Genomic DNA, 20,988 nt, shown 5'->3' with positions numbered 1-20,988 from the left:
CTAGGCAAGTCACTTGACCCCATTGCCCAGCCCTTACTACTCTTCTGCCTTGGAACCAATACACAGTATTGATTCTAAGATGAAGGTTTAAAAAAAAGTGCTTTTCAATTTCACTAATAGGTCTATGTCCTAAAGAGATCAAAAGAAGATAAAAAGGATTGATATGTACAAAAACAGTTATGCCAGCTTTTTTTTGTGGCAGTAAAGTTTTGGAAACTGAAAGGATGTTCAGTGACTGGGAAATGGCTGAACAAGTTATGGTTATGAATGGGATGGAATACTATTGTGCCATAAGAAATAAGAAAGGAGATGGTTGCAGACAAACCTAGAAGTCTTGTCTGGTCTGATGCAAAATAAAGTAAGCAATGCCAGAAGAACATTGGACACAATAGCAGCAATATTGTAATAGCAGTCAGGTATAAAAGATTTAGCTACTCTTGATCAATGATCTACAACAATTCTAAAGGACTCATGTTGAAAAATGCTATCCAGCTCCAGAGAGAGAACTGAAAAACTCTGAATTCATCATATTTTCTTTTTCTTGCTTTCCCCCTGCCCCAGCATAGCTAATGTTTTGCATGACTTTATATTTATAATGAGTATCACTTGCCTTCTCAATGGGTGGGAGAAGAGGTTGGAGGAAGGGAGAGAATCTGGAACTGAAAAAATATTTAAGAAGAAAGAGAACAAAAATTACTTCTTAAATGGAAGGATGAATGAATGAACTTAGATCTCCTCTCTGGCTTCATAAGTTCATGTAAAGATGTGCTTGTGAATATGAAACTGATGATAAAAATGAGTCATAGAATATGCTTGGTATTATTTATTATCTTTGCATGTTGGTTTGTCATTTAGAGTGAATGTAAGCTCTGTAAGGGTAGAGAAGGGACCATTTCACATTTATCTTTGCATCCCCAGTGTTCGATACAGTATTTAGGACAGAGAATATTTTTAATACATTATTTTTTTAGACCCCTACCTTCCATCTTAGATTCAATATTGTGTATTCATTCCAAGGCAGAAGAATGAGAAAGGCTAGGCAATGGGAGTTAAATGACTTGCTTAGGGTTATCCAGCTAAGAAATGTCTGAGGTTAGATTTGAACCCAAGACCTCCTGTCTCTAGGCCTGGCTATCAATCCTCTGAGTCATGAAGCTGCCCCCTTTTAATACATTTTTGTTGACTAATTAATTGATTGATTGCTTACATAACTCTCAGTGTTCCCTTTGTGGATCAATCACATGGACTTACATGGCTGAGTGCTGAGTTCAAGTTGACTACTTCCAGCCCATTTTCTGACCCTATCCAAATAATTTTCTCATAATTCTGGTGAAAGTAGACAACTATGTTGAGTTGTTAACTCTGAAAATTAATTCTTTGATCCTCATGGAAGGATTCCTGGTGTGGGCACTGTAGGAATAAGTTAGGGATAGTCTGGTTTTCTAGGGTTAGTTGAAAGAAGGGAATTTTTATATAAGCCCTGGGAAAGGATTCTGGGTAAGAAAGGAATTGTGAGTCTACAACTGAAAATAACTGAACTTCACTTCCTTCTTGGATTTTATCTGAGCTGGGAGTGGGTTTTGTCTCTTTGCCTACAATTTCCAGTTGAAGGAGGGTTTTGCTCTAAGGGATTCTCCCTGGAAGGTCAGGATTTCATGGAGAAATCCTTGCCATCCAGGTAGATGATTTACTTGGAGAAAACCAATTTCAGTGAGTCCAGTTTTCATCTGCCAGTGGTCCAGCTGCCAAAATTCCTGGTTAAGGTAATTCAAAGCTTTCCATCTATAACTTTGGTTACTTAGTACAGCAACCAAACCCAGGGTTTTTTCTCTTCCTTTCTTATTATTTATTGGTGGGAAGATTAGGTTAAGCCAGATAGCTTGGGAAAGGGTGTTAGATAGTATGAGGAGGATTAGGAGGGGCCCAGAGAAGAAACAGAAGGCTTCCCTTAAGCAGGGAATGTAGAAGTTGGGTGGAGGTAGTATGAATAGAGTTAGGGTTATCTAGTTACCCTTATTCCTATAGTTAAAATAAATTCTGTTTTCATAAGAAAGGGTTTGGTGCTTAATCAGCCCTAAGGAGTTACTAGGTGGATTGTAACATCTGATATCCATCTAGGTTACTTCCATATTACACCACAAACTGAGGGAAAAGGAATTGGTTTCAGAAAGCAATATGTAGCACACAGCAATAACTGTGACTGTGGACACTCAGATCATTGTTGACCAATTTCCTATTGATATTTTCTATGTTTGAACAACTGAGCAAATTGTCAGTGTGGACATGGGCACTATTTAACTTTGAAAACTCTTATGAGAAAGACATCTCTGATTGCCTTCTCTGGACCAGAATGCTCAACTAGAGAGAGATAGAAAGTCCCTTGAGTACCTCAGACCACCACAGTTATGCTGATTCACCACAATGAAGCTCCTGTCCCATTTCTGCCATTCCTTTACAATTGTTCAGCTTGGGTGGGTAGAATTATTGGGCCAGTCTAAGAAAAAAACACCAATTAAAAATATTGCTCTCTAGCAGAATTATTAGGCCAGTCTAAGAAGAAACTTTAACTTTTTTAAAAAAATTGCTCTATAGCACCCAGAGGCACTTGCTCTTTACACATGGGGCCCACTAGACAAGCTATGCACTGTTCAAAGTGTTCTGTGGGTCTTCGTTCACCCAAATAGCATAGGTCATGAGTTTCTACACATTTCCTTATTTTTTTTACTAGTTAGCCAAAGGACACAATTAGTTCATAATGAAAGGAATTAATGAAATAAATAACAAAAGTAGCAATAGAATATTTCTACAAAATACACATAACAACAGTGGAGAGAATAAGGAACATGCAGGAAATATGTTTGGCCAAAGTGCACCCATAAAGAGACAAAACACATATTTGATCCTATGGAACCTGTGACATCATTTGGTAATGTTATTGTGTGCTTTTCCTGAACCTGTTCCCCACTATGAGTGTAGTTCCTGCCATTTATCAGGTATTTTTTCATAATTATTTCTCATGGTTTCTGTTGGGTTATGTGCCAGTGGTCTTACAATTACACTCAAGTGTAATGAGATTACATTGTACTCTCTAAATAGCTGAACTCCTACTAGGTTCTATCTTTCCTAGTTCATGACCTCCTTAAGACTGACTTCCTTCCATTGCTGCAGATAGGCCATGGCTCCATAGATAGTAGCTGAGATGATTTGTTATGTATGCTGTAATCTATGGAATTGCCTGCAAAAGGTCACAATAATGCAGATGTCCAGATGTCTCTAGTTTCAGAGACAGACAAGGAAGAAGAACCTGATTCAGGCAATATCCTGGGCTCCTAGAGACTTGGGGAAGTCCAATCAGAGACTGTCTTCTAGAACCATATAATTCCAAGGTTGGAAAGGATCCTTCAGAAAGTGCTAGAATTATAGGGTTAGAAGAGACCACTGGAAATAAGTAGAGAAACCTTCATGTTCTTCTTAAAGAATATTATTTTGGCTTCACTCCCAGGTAGTCAGACAGGCAATATCTGCCCCTCAGGGTTCTAGAGTACCCTAAGTGTTTGGGACTGTCTCTTCTCTACCCTCAGTTGGAGCCTTCACCAACTGTATTCTTCTCATTGTTAGGGGCCAGTGACTAGCACTCCAGTTACATTTAAACACTTAATTTCGATTACCTTTTACAAAGGGATATTAACTTTGAAGATATAACAAAAACAAGCATAGAAACATTTCCTCCCAACATCTCAGGGACACACTCTGAGATAAGTTCCTATATTCCTACATAGCATTGGTCTCATCAAATTTGTCCAAATGTTGCATGATTGTTAGACAAGTTTTTTTTTAAACCCTTACCTTCTGTCTTGGAGTCAATACTGTGTATTGGCTCCAAGGCAGAAGAGTGATAAAGGTAGGGAATGGGGGTCAAGTGACGTGTCCAGGGTCACACAGCTGGGAAGTATCTGAGGTCAGATTCGAACCAGGACTTTCTGACTCTAGGCCTGGTTCTCAATCCACTGAGCTACCCAGCTGACCCCAGACAAGTCTTTATTCCAACTTTGTCCCCTGCCTGAGATTTAGAAAGTCACTTCTGAAGGCTGCTTCTTGTGGTGATTCCTGTGGTCACTCCTTAAGACTTCAATGCTGAGTTGGTTGCACAACCTTTAATTCTGGTGGATTAATCTTCTGACCTTTTGAAACCACAAGACCAAAGGCTATATTTTCCCCACCTAGAAAGAAAAGAGCAAATTCCCAGCCTAAGGACTGAGGCTTTATCATGGGACCTCATTGTCTCAGGAGGAAAAAGCCCCATGGCCTCTCCTTTTACAGTATTAGTATTTCTTTCCCAGACATAGCTGAAACAAGAATATCTAAAAAGCTAGGCCAAGACTGACCCAAGCTTTTGAAGATACTAGCCATGACGCCAATTGAAAATGATTCCTTCCAATAAGTTTAGTAGGCTAAATCCAGCCATAGAATGTCTATACATGCTCCACAATCTAAGGCACTTCATCTACTTACTGTGCATCGTCTCAACTATCCTGGAAAAAGGTTCCTCAGTCTCTTCATAAGGAGGAATGCCATTTGAGGTTTTCTGAGTATGCTCCATACCACTGTTAAATTATTTCTTGTTGACTCAATTTCTTGGTTGAAGGTAATCCTTGAGCAGGATTTTCAATGAATTCTTCAGTGGATGAGGAGGGTAGCAATCTAGGTGAAACTGCAGGAGTGAAGGACAAAGCTCCACCCCACCTCTCTGGTACCAAAAGTAAAGCTCTTGAGTAATTCTCATGGCTCCACTGTCATAGCTATCAGGGTTTGATGGAAAAGGATTGCAATCACTCAAATGAAAATATCCAGAAGGCTGGGAGGAATTCCAACCAAGAAGAAAGCAGGATGAGTTAAAAAAAAAAAAGATGTTCTTGAGCTAAGAATTTTCCATGCTGGCAGAATGCTATCATGAATATGATAAATAAAAGAATGATCAAAGCTCTGAGGCTAAGATTGGGTTAAAAAAGAGCTGTAAGCACACCCTTAGATGGAGGACCAGCTAGGTGGCACAGTGGATAGAACCCTGGCCTGGAATTGGGAGGACTCATCTTCCTGAGTTCAAATCTGGCCCCAGCAATTTACTAGCTATGTAACTCTGGGCCAATCATTTAACCCTGCTTCCTTTAGTTCCCATCTGCAGAATGAGCTAGAAAAGGAAATGGCAAGCTATGCCAATATCTCTGCCCAAAAACTCCCAAATGGGGTCATGAAATGGTTTCAGAAGACTGAAATGACTAAACAACAACAGATGGATGAAGCATCCCAAAGGCTCTAACATAATGGAGAAGCTATATAAAGAATTAGCAGCCAAGTGGAAAAGCAGCAGTAGGCAGCTCAGTGAAAAAACATACCCAGCAGATGACATCAGCAGCACCTTGGAGATGCAATAAAGGGAAAGTTCAGGAGTGGAGACATTATCTAGCTTGGATAAAACTCTGAAAGTATGCATTGACCCTACTTCAAAGGTATCTCCTTCTTCAAGTGGCATGGGAAAGTATAACTTCTCTGGTAAGTGAGGGATCATTTCCTTAATTCCCAACCACAGTTGGTCCTTCATAAATGCTTATTGAATAGAATCTCAGGTAAGTGCCCATTGCTTTATTATGATTTCATGTTTCATTCCAAGTGAAGATATATAGCTCATAAGCTCTGCACTGAGATTGAAGATTACTCTTTGAATACCATGTGAGGTAGGTCTCAGGTGTGATATGATTATATTCAGAAGGCCTAAATTTAAAGGACTTTCTTCAGAAGCAGAATGGAGTAGGGTGAGATGCAATAAATATGAGAGGCAGGACACCTGGATCTGGAGCCTGTGTTCAAATCTTTTATTATTTGAGTGACCTTGGGTAAATTATTTATGTTCACTAGGTCTCAATTTCTTCATCTATAAACTAAAGAGATTGGGTTAGTTGATCTCTAATGTCCTTTCCCTCTTCTGTTCTATGATCTAAGTATTGATCCTATTATTAATCAGCCCTATGACCCTGGGCAAATTGCTTTTCCTGTCTGAACTTATTTTCTTCTTCTGAAAAATAAGGGCATTGGATTTGATAATCCTGAAGATACCTTTCATATCTGAGATTCTTTGATTTTAAACTTTGTTAGATACAAAATAAAGAAGTCCTAAAAATGGGACCTTCTCTCTCTTTCCTCAGTATCCTCTAAACCCCAAGGTCTCAGAGGGTGAATTCTACTCCGATCACCTAGAGTTCTCAAAGGCTGTTGCCTTGGTCTGAATACCTCAATCTTAAGGGATCTCTCAATGGCCAGGAAGCAGAAATCAACTTAAAGTGAAATGGATTCCCACTTTGAATGCTAAACAGGATCTTAATTTCCCCTTGAATCAGAAAGCTTTATATTACAGGTCTGCTGGTGGCAGATAGGGGGAAACCTTGGCTGTGGCTGAGTTAAATATGGCTGGGATTTATGGCTGAATAAAATGTGCCAGATTAATAGGGTTTCTTTTCCCTGAGCAATAAATTGCAAGGCCCCAAGCCAGGTCCACTGTTAAATCTTCTGTTTGGGACTTCTATCCTGAGCACTCTAGGAGTACCTGCCTGGCAGTCCAAGGTTGGTGCAAATAATGATCTCACTACTGGCTTTTCTCTGACAGTGCCTCAAGGTTGAAGGGCAAAGAGAGCTCAGCTAACTCTTTGGCAGCCACAGTAATAAAGACTCCCACAAGGAGATGAGAGGCATCCCAAAAAACAGAAGAGAAAATATTGTCCTTTCTTCAAATCATCTTTGAAACCTTCAGGGGGTATCCTATAGAGAGTTTGGTGCTTAAATGGAAGAAAAAAGGAGAAGGGTGAAAGATTGAGAGTTACTTACTTATGGTAGCTAGATGTTCAGTATATGGAGTGGCTAGACCTGAAGTCAGGGAGACCTGAGTTCAAATACTTCCTCAGATATTAACTGTGTGATCCTGGGGCAAGCCATTTAACTTTTATTAGTCTTGGTTATCTTATCTATAAAATGGGGACAATAATAGCATCTACCTTAAATGAGGGGGATGTTGGGAAGCTCAAGTGAGATGCATGTGAAGTTTTTTTCAATCCTTAAAGTGATATTTAAATACCAGCTATTAATATTATGAATCAGCTATCATTATTGTAGCCTGAGGCTATAGTGTGAGGATGTAGAATTTTTAAATCCTAAACCTGGAGTCAGGAAAATCTGGGATTAAATCTTGCTTCAGACTCTTTTTAGTTGTTTGAACCTAGGAAAGTCACTTAACCTTGTCTACCTTGGCTTCTTCATCTATAAAAACGTAGTTATGAGAAAATTTAGAGTTGGCATAAGGCTCCAATCACTCCATAAATGTCAGCTCTTCTTGGGAGGAGCCAGGTGCTTCATTCATTTCCATCCCTCCTTCCCTTCATCATCTCACCAGCTGGACCAGAGACCATGCTCTGGAGGCTTTAACCCTCTAATCTCTGGACTTTTTTCCTGGCATCTCCCATTAGTAAGCATTTAGTAAATATTTTTCATTCTTTCATATATTTATTAGTTAGAATAATAACTGATATTGGTAACTTATTTTGAAAGTTTGTAAAGAACTTTCCATGCATTATCTTTTTTTAAAGTTGTACAATGACTCTGTGAAATGGGTACTTAAAAGCATTATACCCATGTTATTGAAGAGGAATCAGGTTTGGAGAGGTTGAGAAGCTTGCCTAGGGTAACACAGCTAGTAACTATCAGAAGTGGGTTTTGAACTTAAGAGTTCATGCCCATCATGTTATCCAGGATGCTGTACAAACTCAAAATGGGATGGGCAATAGAAGCAATTTGTGGCCATGATGCTCAGAGCCACCTTCTCCTTGCCCCCAGAGGGCTTGTCTTTGGAAATCAATCCAAATGTTTTGCTGAACAAACTGTCTCTACAATTAGCTGAGTATTGGGGAATCTAAATGACTGGAATGCAGGAGAGGAAGAAGATCAGCTTGTCTCTCAAAATCATCCTTGACTCTATTACGCAAAATTCTAAGGGCTAGAAATGCCCTCCAAAGGTCATCTCAATCATTCCCCTGCCTCCAAGAAGGATTATATCTCCCAAAGACACCCATTTTTTATAGATCTGTTGTATTTCTGAGGTGTATGAAAAATTTTAGGAAGAGCGACATTCTCTGTTGGGATGACAGAAAAGGAAGTCTAATAAACCTTTATCATCTTTAAAAGAAATATAAAAAGAAAAATTTTATTTTTCTCAACCTGGATAGACAGTAGTATCTGGCAGGGGAATGAATAATAGTGAAATACCATTTTTCATTCTTTGCAGAGACCTTATATCTAGTGTTTTTGCCCTCACTCCAGGATTAGCAGGTGAAGCATATTCCTCCTAACAGAAGCTGCTCTTAAACTAAATTGGACTACTGTCTGTCTCCCTAAAATTCAGCACAGTCTCCTAACTCTGTAGAGTAGCTAGGTGGTTCAGTGGATAGAGTGTCAAGCCTGTAGTAATGAAGATTTATATTCAAGGGTTCAAATCAGGCCTCAGACACTTCCTAGCTATGTGCCCCTGGGAAAGTCCCTTAATATTTGCCTTGGTTTCCTCATCTGAGGAAATGAGCTAGAGAAGAAAGTGGCAAACCATTCCAGTATCTCTGCCAAGAAAACCCCAAAAGTGTCACAAAAAAGTACGATATGACTGAAAATGACTTTTACACTAATAAAAGGGGCAACTAGGTGCCTTGGTGGATAAAGCACCAGGCCTGGTGTCAGAAGGACTTGGGAAATCTGGTCTCAGACACTTTCTAGCTATGTGACCCTAGGCAAATCACTTAACAATGTTTGCCTAGCTCTTACCCTTCTGTCTTAGAATTGTTACTAAGATAGGAAGTAAGGCTTAAAAAACAAACAAACAAACAAACAAATAAATAAATAAATGAATGAACGAAGAGATAAATAAATAAATAAATAGATAAATAAGTAAATAAGTAAATAAATAAGGGGAGCTAGTACAAAAGTGAGGAGATGGGAAAAGAATTTTATGAGGTGGAGCAAGTAGGTTAGTTTTTTCTTCATCATAGAGTTATATGGGGCAGAATCAAATGTGAAAATTCTGGAAAGGTAGAAAAGGGCAAGTTTACAAAGAGAATTAAATGTCTAAGGAAAGATTTTGCATTTTACTCTGAGGTTTTGTTTCTCTAATCCATTTAGTATAGAGTATCTTGCACAATAGCTACCTGGGTTTGTATCCTATCTTCCCACCAGAGTGTTATCTCCATCAGAGTAGGGATCCTGCCTTTCAGCTTCCCTCTCATCTCCCATCACTCCTAACATTGTGCTCCATAGGAAGTGGCTATTTAAGAAATGTTTGTTGAATGAATGAGTAAGCAAATAAATAAATAAACATGGTTATATGACTCTGTATGAATATGCGTAGCTCCAGGCAAGAGCACTTGGATATGTAATAGATCATCTGTAGTGGAAGCAAAGATTTTAAGATAATGATTGCTTTAGATATCCCATCTGCTCTTCTCTGTGCTCTAGATCCCAGGCCTGGATCCTAGAACTTATACCATGCAGATATTGGGGGGAAGGGGTCACTCTGCCCTTGTCCCTCTAAATCCCATTGCTCTTTCCCCAAGATTGCATTTTTAGTCAGTGGGCAGCAATTTATTCTCGGAGTCTACAGAGGGCATGGTCAGCATCTGACATGCACAGAGCCTGTGACTTCAACTCCAACCATTCTTCCTTGGCTTGCAGACCTGGATTTTAACATAAGGTTTTCTGCCTTCTGGTCTAGTGCTCTAGCTACTGGACTATCTACTACCTAGTTTTCTCTTTGATATGAGGGAATTGGGTTTGAGTAATTATCTCTTTTGTCTTCTAGCTCTAAAATGTACTGGCGAGTCCTTGAAATCACAGCTCAAATAGGGAACTACAAAAAGCTGGGAAAGAGGAGTCCACAGATTTGGGGCCTTTAATGACTGTAACAGAATGAAAGGTTGGTGGGAGGGTGGGCAGTAGGATGCTCCCTTCAGGGTGGGGTGTAATTGGAGAGAGCATCTCTGGAGAATTTTACTGGTTCCCGCGGTTAGAAGGATCAAAGGCAAGTCAGTCCTCTCAGACAACTCTCTGATGCTCCTTTGCATTTAAAAGCTTTGCTATTTACTTACAAATTATAGTGGTTTGGATGCAAATGAACCACTTGAGGACAGTTTCCTCTCCCCTAGATTAGTGGAAAACAGGGAAGAAATTGACCAGGAAAGCCATATACAGAGCCTGACCTGAGGCCTATTAAAATACAGCTCTGGTTTAATTATTCCGATTTGAGAAGTATTAGGCAATTAGACACTTGCAAAGTGGCAGGGAGCAGGGCTGTCAGAGGGATTTCTCTTTCAATTATGAACAAACTGGTTTAGACGGTTTGGATAATTCCAATGCAGCAGAAAGTCCTGACCAGTGCCTCCTAGTGGAATAAACACCAGGTAATGGTGTCAGGAGAGGAACATTGCCACCCTGGCTGCCAGGGATGTACTGTATGTCCCTGAGCCAGTTATTTATTTCTTTAATCTCAGCTTCTTGTAAAAAAGCAGGCATGATCCTTGTGACCCTTCCAATTTCTTGTCCTTTCCCTTGTCCCATCAACCTTCTCTCCATCCTCAACATATGCCTTAGTTGTGTAGTCTAAAGAAGATTGACTCTTAGGATCATGAAATTAGAACTAGAAGGTAATCAAGTCCATTTCCCATTTTTTACAACTAAAGAAACTGAGGTCCAAGGCAATTCAGTTGAGTGTCCTAACATCACACAAAAAGTAAGCATCCAAGGCAGGATTTGATTCCAGGTCCTCAGATCTCCAATCTCTTCTGCAAATTGGAAAGAAAAAAATCAACATAATATAAAGTCAATGCTATGATCATTTCTGAATTTAGGGTGGCCAGAGTACTATTTTAGATCAGGGTCAACTTCTCATTTAGAGGGGCAGTTTAGTATGGTGGAAATAATTCTTGAGTTGGAATCCCTAGATTCATCTCTTGGCTCTAATAAACATGGATTGTGAATTTCTTACTTTACATCTCAGAAGAGTAATATTTATAAAACCTACCTCAGTGTACTGTTGAGAGAAACATCAGCCCAGCATAGTGTCTGAAATGTCATCATCTTTTGAATTAATGTCCCCTCTAAGATCTACCAGGAAACTAAGACCTAACTCTTTCTCCTTTACATAATTGGTTGGAGAACATTCTGTATGAGCTTCTTTCTCAGGCTGAATAGGTATTCACACCTGTCTCTTCTATGTGCTTTTAGTAGGAAATTTGTCAATCTCCTGGTTGCTCCCATCTCTTGGACTAGAAAAGTCTACTCTCAGGTACTCTCTTCTCTGATCCTCTGACATTTCAGATCTCATCAAGTCATTCCACATCTGATACTCCTTTTACTCTAAAGATCACATGAAAAACTGCTTTAGTCAAAGCACACTAGGCAGAGTTATAAGGATTGAACTCTTATTGATTAGTGCCTCCATTACACTTGTAAGGTCATGGTATTAATCAGGAATTCATCAAATCAATCAGGTACCTCTTCTGATCAATCTTCCTTACACATGCCTTAACCCAAAGTCGTGATTAAAATCAGAGAAACCTAGTTCTAGAAAGGACAGGAGAGATCATATTGTCCATCCCCCTTGTTTTACAAATTAACTGAGGTTCAAAGAAATGGAATGATTATAGCCCAAATTGAAATAGCTTGTTAGTGTCAGAATTAGAACTTGGAAATTTAGGGAAACTTTTGAAGTCAGAAAGAGAGAAGAAAGGAAGGAAGGAAGGAAGGAAGGAAGGAATGAAGAAGAAAGGAAAGAAGGAAGGAAGGAAGGAAGGAAAGAAGGAATAAAAGAAAATTTATTAAGGGCAGACAGACCAAAGCAACACTTCTAACACCTCATTATACTGAAACCTTTTGCATAATCTCCTTTACACTCCAGTTATTAAATCTTTATGGAATCAATCAAACAAGAACATCTATTAAACACCAATTATCAAATTTGTCAGGTTACTTATCCCTAGGAAGTAGGGATACAAAGACAAAATCAACAGTCAATGTCCTCAAGTAGCTTACAATCTAACTGGGAGGGAAGCAACATACATGTGCCTATATGGTTATACAAAATGAATATAAAACATATAACAAACAGTTTGTATTTGTAAAACATACTTTAAAGGCCTATATAAATGCTAGCAATTCTTGTAAATACTAGCAGTTGTTGTTTGTCCATTTCTTCAAACTTTTACTTTCTGTCCTAGTCACAACTCTAAGCTAGAAAGGCAAGGGCTAAGCAAATGGGGTTAAGTGACTTGCTCAGGGTCACACAGCCAGGAAATCTCTGAGATCACATTTGAACCCAAGTCCACCAACTCCAGGTGTAGTGCTCTATCCACTGTGCCCCCTAGCTGCTATTATTCTCCTCCCCCACCCCCATATTACATGTCAATTAGTTATATTATGATTATTACTATTTCAAACTGTCTGGTAGGGAGCCCTCCCCACCCCCACCCCCCATTACCAGAGAGAGCTGAGGGAGGAAGTGATTGATTTGGGCAGCTGGACAGAGGGACAGGGCATGCAAAAAATGTCCTTGGGCACTGGGAAGAGGGGGAACCTAGCAGCTCCCAGACTGCTGCTCTGCATGTGTGCTATGACTTTGTCAATACCAATAAGGTTGGTAAGTGGAAAGAGCAAGGGGCTTAGAGTTAAGATAGGAGCTTAAATGATCACATTTATTACTTATGTGATCACAATCATCAGCAAATCCTTTGTTTTTCCTGTACTTCAGTTTCCTCATCAGAAAATGAGGTAATATTTGGGTAAAAATACTTGTACCTCTCTCTCACAGGATTGTGGTGATAAGAATGATTGTGGTACCATGGACAGATCACTGGATTTATGTCAGAGAAAGGGAGTTTGAATCCCAGCTCTGACTCCCTGCTCTGCTTATTTTCCTGTGTGATCTTGGACAAGTCACTTAGACTTTCTAGGTAAGCTTTTGATGGTTGGAAAGCCCAGAAGCGGGTGACAGGTGGCTGTCTCAATTCTGCTTTAATTGTAGACCAAACAATTTGCTTGACATTTTTCCCACTGAATTGGCTGGTTGAGTGAATTGCCTGAGTCAATTCATTCTCTGAGTAGTGCAGAGATTGAGACTCAGCTGCAGGCTGCAATGCCGGGTAAGTCTGTTGGGTCATTGCCAGATCTCTTGAGATGTGATCCCCTTTAACATTGTCCCCAGGTTTACATTCCAGGCCAATTAAATACTGATCGAGGCCACTGGTGCTTTTGCATGATATCTACATTACATTTGCATGGTGTTTGCATATAATTTCTGGGTGCCTCTATAGATGGTATTTGGTTCCCAGGAAATTTTCAGCTCTAACATTTTATTTATTTATTTGCTCCTTTGAAGGTTGCTTATTATGAATTTCATTCTTTCCTTCCTCTCAGCTTCTTTTATTGATTCAGATCAGTAGCACCTGAGTTACACAGCAGAAATGGGGGGAGAGAGGGATATTTAGGGATAAAGTTGTTGCCTTCTTAAAAGTGTTTTGGAATTTTTGGATAAGCCAGTGGCCATAAGTGGGAACTGTTTAGACTTTTATGGATCTGGAAATAATGTCAATTCTCCACAATCACATTAAGATTTATGAAGAACTTACTAAGCTGGACTTTCTCCCTAACTTGTCATGGATCAATCCTCCACTCTGTTTCTCATCTTCACTTTATTTTTTTAAGACTAAGTTTAACTAACTAATTAATTAATTCAGAATATTTTCCATGGTTACATGAATCATGTTCTTTCCCTCCCCTCCCTCCACCCTCCTCCCATAGCCAAAGAGCAATTCCACTAGGTTTTACATGTGTCATTGATCAAGACCTATTTCCATATTATTAATATTTGCATTAGGATAATCACTTATAGTCTATATCCCTAATCATATCCCCATCAACCCCTGTGATCAAGAAGTTGTTTTTCTTCTGTGTTTCTGCTCCCACAATTCTTTCTCTGGATGCGGATAGTGTTCTTTCTCATAAGTCCCTCAGAATTGTCCTGAGTCATTGCATTGCTGCTAATAGAGAAGTCCATTACATCCAATTATGCCATAATGTATCTGTATCTGTGGATAATGTTCTTCTGGCTCTGCTCCTTTCACTCTGCATCAATTCCTGGAGGTTTTTCCCGTTCACGCGGAATTCCTCCAGTTCTTTATTCCTTTTAGCACAATAGTATTCCATGACTAACAGATACCACAATGTGTTCAATCATTCCCCAATTGAAGGGCATCCCCTCATTTTCCAATTTTTTGCCACTACAAAGAGAGCAGCTATAAATATTTTTGTATAAGTCTTTTTCCTTATTATCTCTTTGGGGGTATAAATCCAGCAGTGGTATCTCATCTTTACTTTAGACTCACTTTGGTCTCTGTGCCTAAGATGAGAGGGTCTGACATGTGAACTTTTATTTTATCTTGCACAGAGTTAGGTCTACGCACCTCTCTGTTTCCCTTCAACCATCTCCCAACAGTACCCTAATCTCCAAAGCATACCTACCACTACCCACTCCAGCTCTTCTTTATATGTGTAAGCACCTTGAGGGCAGGAATTGGCTTATTTGCTTGTATTTGGATCCTCAGGGTAAGCTCATTTTTATTTTTTTAAACCCTTACTTTCTGTCTTAGAATCACTGTGTATTGGTTCCAAGGCAGAAGGGCTAGGCAATGAAAGTTAAGTGACTTGCCCAGGGTCACACAGCTAGGAAGTGTCTGAAATCAGATTTGAACCTGGGACCTCCTGTCTCAAGGTCTGATTCTCAAGCCACTGAGCCACCCAGCTGCTCCCAGGGTAAGGTCTTAGAAAAAGAATGTTCTGTCTCTTTCTTTCTGTCTCTGTTTCTATGCCTGTCTCTGGTTCTGGTTCTGGTTCTATCTCTCTTTCTTCCTCCTTCCCCAAACATCAATCCTATGCTGTGATTTAGGTGAAAATTATATCACCTCCATTTTACAGGTAAAAAAAATGACATTAAGTAGTTTGCCTAATGTCATGGAAGTCCCATGGATGCCTTTTCAGTGTAAGACCATGCTGCTCCTTAGACAGCTTTACTGACTTGTAGCAAACACCATCGTGCAATGGAAAGAGACCTGGAACCTCAGTTTCTTCTTATGTAAAATGGAATTTAAAAATACTTGTACTACCTGCCTCCTTGAGTTGTTGCGAGTCAAGTGCTTTGCCTACCGAAAGTGGTACATAAGTGTGAGATTGTTATGATTATAATTATTATTGTTGTTTGGAGTAGAAAGAGAATTCCAGATCTGTAATTTGCTAGCTGCATCTAGCTGTGGGTAAATCACTTGATCTCCCTGGGCCTCGGTTATCTCATCTTTAAAATTCGGAGAAGAGTACTTCCTGTGACCTCTAAGGTCCCTTTCAGCTTTAAGTCTCCCATTTTTGTACAGTGGGGAACATGGGAAGAAAAACATTTAGAAAGACCAGAGTAGGAATATGAGTTCCCATTTTCCTGAGGAAGTGAATAATGAATCATATTAAGCAAATCTCTGTCTCTTTTACTTTGTCTCTTTCCATGATTAGTTCTCAATATCCTTCTAACACAAATCCCACACATGATGTACCGCAAGCCAGCAGGGGCTCCGTTTTCTCCTCCTTGCTAACTTCATTCCTTCACAGTAGCAGAAACATCACCAGTCGAGATGGATCTGTTTCTGCCTGTCTGAACTCAGGCTATGTCATCCCGTCTCAGAATGGATGAAGCCTCTGTTAAAAGCAGGTAATTGTCTGGATGCAAAGCTTAGCTTTCTGATGGGAGGGATTTGTGGTGTGTCAGGAGACAGACATGCCCTGGAACATCATATTATATTAATTTTTCTCCAACATGTGCATGTGATTTGACAAGGCCTAATGTGATGTGACTATGCAACATTTAAGGGAAAACAAGCAGTGGAGGGTTGTGGGCTCATCCTCCATTCCCGTGCTGAGGAACTTTGACAAATTGATTGTTTTAACTCCACTAAGAACCTGAAGATAAAGCAGGCCTTAGTTTCTTCATCTATAAAATTAGGAAATTGCCCTAGGTGACTCCTAAATCTCCTTGCAACTTTTTTTTTAAACCCTTACCTTCTGTCTTAAAATCAAAATTGTATATTAGTTCTAAGGTAGAAGAGCGGTAATAGGCAGTGAGGGTTAAGTGACTTGCCCAGGGACACACAGCTACGAAGTATCTGAGGTCAAATTTGAACTCGGGACCTCCTGTCTCTGGGCCTGGCCTGGCCGCTTTGCAACTTGTCAGTGACCATCTCTATGCCTTTGTCTAGGCTGTCCTCCATGCTTAGAAGTTGACTTTTCTCACCTTATCTCTGTTTCTTCTAACCTTTTTTTCTTATTAGATTTCAACTCAAACTTACTCTTAGAAGAGACTTTGCTTGATTCTCACCAGTTATTATTTCTCCCTTACTAAATTCCTCTATGTTTATTTTTCTGTGCACATGTTGTTTCCTACCCCCTCTCAGTAGAATGTAAGGATAAAGAGGGGGCAGCTGGGTAGCTCAGTGGAGTGAGAGTCAGGCCTAGAGACAGGAGGTCCTAGGTTCAAACCCGGCCTCAGCCACTTCCCAGCTGTGTGACCCTGGGCAAGTCACTTGACCCCCATTGCCCACCCTTACCAATCTTCCATCTATAAGACAATACACCGAAGTACAAGGGTTTAAAAAAAAAAAGAATGTAAGGATAAAGGCTATTTCATTTTGTCTTTGTATCTCCTGTGCCTAGCACAGTGTCAAGCAAATAACATATAATTACTACCTTGTTAATTTACCCTCTGGAGAATGAACTGAGAAGTGGAAACACACAAGATATAATCTATATATTTTGCCGGATGATGCTTTCTATGGAGAAAGGAGCTGAATACAAAATATTATTTAATTAAAAAAAAACATACACTCTGGACATTGCCATCCACTCTCCTATACGTATTGTCTTCCTCCTATGAGGATGTAACCTTTTGGAAACACTTGTACGAAGTAACGTAAAGTGAAGTGAGTAGAACCAAGAAAACGCTGTACATAGTAAAGACAAGAATATATGATGATCACCTGTGAATGAATTTGCCATTATTGGCAAGGCAAGGCAAGGATCTAGGACAATTCCAAGGGACTCATGATGAAAAAGGATATTCACCACCAAAAAAAAAGGAACAGATGGAGTCCAAATGCAGATTGAAGCATACTATTCTTCACTTTATTTCTTCCATGAATGTTTCTCTAGCATAAGCAATATGTATCTTATTTTATAACATGAATTAACAGGGAAATATATATCATATGATAATATATGTACAGCTAATATCATATTGCTTGGCTGGGGGAGGGGGAAAGAGTAGGAAGGAGGAAAAAAGAATAAGACATAGATTTCTGGAAATAGCTGATGTGAGAATTTGTTTCTCTTGGATAAGCATATTTATTATAATTTATATTATATATGTTATATATAATATATATTATAATTTATATCACATGTATAACAAATCATATGTATTATATACTATGGTTATGGTGCATACTGTATTATGCTTCATATATGTATATATAAATATATACATACTAAATGCTAACAACAACAAAAAAAGAATGTAGCCTTCTTGAAGGCAAGGACTATCTCACTTTCTTACTTATATCTCCAGCTTATGACACTTTGTAAGTACTTGATAAATGCTTTTTCATTCATATTGAACCGAAATGAATTGATTAAATCATGTGTCATTCAGTGTGTAAGACCAGACTACCATCACTTGGGAAGCAAAGTCTTTGCTCAAAGAGGTCTTTAAATCACAGCTTCCCAAAGTAGACAGAACTAGTAGTAATGTATTGGAATTGCAAAGATGAATTAAACTTAGACTTGCTGGAAAGAAGAACTTACCGAGAATAGAGCTATGCATAGAAGAATGGATAGCCTTGCTAGGTAGATAGATAGTTCCATTCATTGGAAAAATAAAGGCTACAATGACCACTTGTGGAATATGTCTCAGAGGGAATTATTTCCAGACAAAAATGTGACAAGATGACCTCTAAAGTCTTTCCAACTTTGAGGTGATATGATTCCAGTTCTCTCTTCCAAATGGCTAGTAACATAAGCCAGAGACAAGTAATACTTTTACTATCTTATATTAATTTTTATTTATTTAATATTAAAAAAATTAAATGTTAATATCCTGAGGGGTTCTTGGAAGCACACTCTCCTTAGGGATTTTTTTGTATTTTTATAAATTTTTTCTTACATTCATTTCCTAACATTCAGTGAGCAGATGAAGAGAACACAGATACCTGCCGTACAGACAGAATTGACACGATGGACATTAATGATGTAAAGTGGAGAGGCTAGAGTGGGTAGGTGATGGTCATGCCTAGGATGAAAGGAAAACTTCTGGATAGAGAATGTGTCTTTTGTAGGTCTTTAGAACTACTGACTCATTGTCTTACTCATGATCTTGAAAGGTCAGAGTCAAATCATGAGGCAACTGAGAAAGCCATTCAGGACTGGAAAACAGCCTCTTCTAATTCCTCATTAGGAAACGACTTTTTAAAAGTATCAATCTCTTTGTACTGGCTCTGCCAGTGTCTGTTTACAAGGAGCCCCCACTGGAGTGTAAGCTGGATAACAGGGGAGGGTGTCGGGAGAACATCAAACGTATAGGATTGGTGGGATGAAGGAACCCACCAGGGGTAACACTAATAACCAGGAGATGAAGGAGGAGCTCAGCTGATAAAGGGGAGTGCAGGAGAACAGCCCCAGGCCTTCTGATCTCTACCAGCAAAGCAAGACCACAGCCTGTTACCTCATGGCAGGGAGAAATGAATTATTGAAATCCTGGAGTTAAACATGCTATTCTTACTAATAAGCTCTTTTAGCTACAACCCCAAATATGCCAAATGGAGGCACAGGAAAGATTCATAATGATGCTAAAGTCTGTAAAGGCTTGAGTTCTGAAGCTGTGGCCAGAACACATTAGTCCCATCACGCTGAGCTCATATTTAATCCTGACAAAGGACAAATATTAAGGTGTCAAGAATTTAATTTTTTTTCTTTGTCACTGGAGAGAGGAAGTGTTAGGCCATATTGTTTTCAACAGGGCACTTCAATTAGGCCTTCAAGAATAGGTAATGCATGCTTGAAGAAAGAAGAGCTTCTGTTCTGATCCAGGGAGAGCTGAGCAGCTTGGTGTGAGGTTTAAGTCTGATGTTCCCCACAAGGGACCCACCAGTCACAATAATTACATTGCTGTCTTCTCATTATATGATTTATTTAGATGTTGCTTTATGAATTAATTCCCTCTAATTGCTGCTCCTCTCACTGTAAATCAGGGTTTCCTGCTTTCTGTAGTGCAGTGAACATGATCCTACAGTGCAGTAATTAGTCCAATTAGGAAGGAAGGCAGATGTGGAAAACCAATTAGTTTCAGGAATATGTCTGCATCTATGTATCCCAAGTACTCTTCAATTGAAATTTAATAGCGACTTAATAAAACATTGTTTTATTCATAAACCATCTCTTCCTTCCCAGCTCCCATTTGTTTGTTTATTTGTTCATTTCTAAGGAGCCTGGGCCACTTTGCTTCCATGCTTGGTGAGTTCCTTTCCATGAAAAGTGAAATTGAAAAAGATCTGGAGCCTTGGGTTAGATGGGTGAGTTCTCACATCTTTAGTCCTTATTTTATTGAATTGGACCCATCGCCTTGACCCTCATCTACACACAGTTGCTCAATTGTTGATCTGCTTCCATTCCCTTTCTCTGTTTCCCACTCTTCATTCAGTCATCATCCTCCAAGGGATTCTGTGGCCCATAAAGTGTTGGGAAACAAAACAAAACTGTGGATTTTGAATCAAAGGACCTGGCCTCAAATATTGGTTCTGTGCTATACTACTATCTGTGTGACCTTGAATGTATCACTTATTTCTCTGGGTCTCAGTTTTCTCATCTTTAAGGTGAAAGATTGAATTCAATATCTCTAACTTGAAACTCAACTTGGAACTCAGTATCTCTAATGTCCTTTCGACCTCTTAATATATGTTCCTATGCCAAACTTTCTTGTCTTCTATCTACTCTTACTAACAAGATTTTTTTTAGATTATAGAAAGGCATATTTAATTCAAAGGCATAGCCAGAATAAATGTACCAACATTTATTCCAGGAGCATAATCCGTCCTACCTATACTACTTTGGTTTGAGATAGAAAAGAAGGAATTATATTCACAGTTTAACTTAGTTACTATATATCATTAGTTTCACCAATATCCAAGTCCAAAGTGTGAAGAAGGGGTGCTCTGGGTTTGAGTCCTGGGACTCTGGCTTCTGTGAAGATGGAATTAACTCTCCCCTGCCTATTTAGATTTTAGCCACCAGGAATGTGTACACCCCCACTTAATCCTTAAATGGGGGGGGTCTATGACCCACCTGTACTAGTGAGTGACAAATCAAAAAAACGACTGTGCCCCCAGGGCAGTCCAAAGTGAAGCTAAGCTGCAACTGGTCCACATAAAAGTGGAAAGAAGGCATAGGAAGTGATGCAAAGAACTCTTTAAATATGATGGTAACTTCTTGTGACCAAGCTTTGTCTCCTATGAACTTGGCCTTGGAGAAGCTCCTGCTTGGGACCTCAGACTGCTCTTGGATCTTCCCTTAGGACTGCCATGTGGGTGAGTGAAAAGGCTGACTTCCTTTCCTGGCTTTTTGGAGGTACTAGCCTCCAGAGAGGCCCCTTGTTTTGGAGAAGGCCTCGTGGCTAGAACCCTTGTTTAATTTACTTCTGGGCTCACCTTTTCTGGGGCCTCTGAAGCCTTGCCTGGTTTAGATCAGGCCAGAGTAATTTTCTTTCTTTCTCTCTCTCTCTCTCTCTCTCTCTCTCTCTCTCCCTCTCTCTCCCTCTCTCTCTCTCTCTCT

This window comes from Gracilinanus agilis, chromosome 4 (assembly GCF_016433145.1).
Source record: "Gracilinanus agilis isolate LMUSP501 chromosome 4, AgileGrace, whole genome shotgun sequence".
Lineage (NCBI taxonomy): Eukaryota > Metazoa > Chordata > Mammalia > Didelphimorphia > Didelphidae > Gracilinanus > Gracilinanus agilis.
This window is presented reverse-complemented; position numbering follows the sequence as displayed.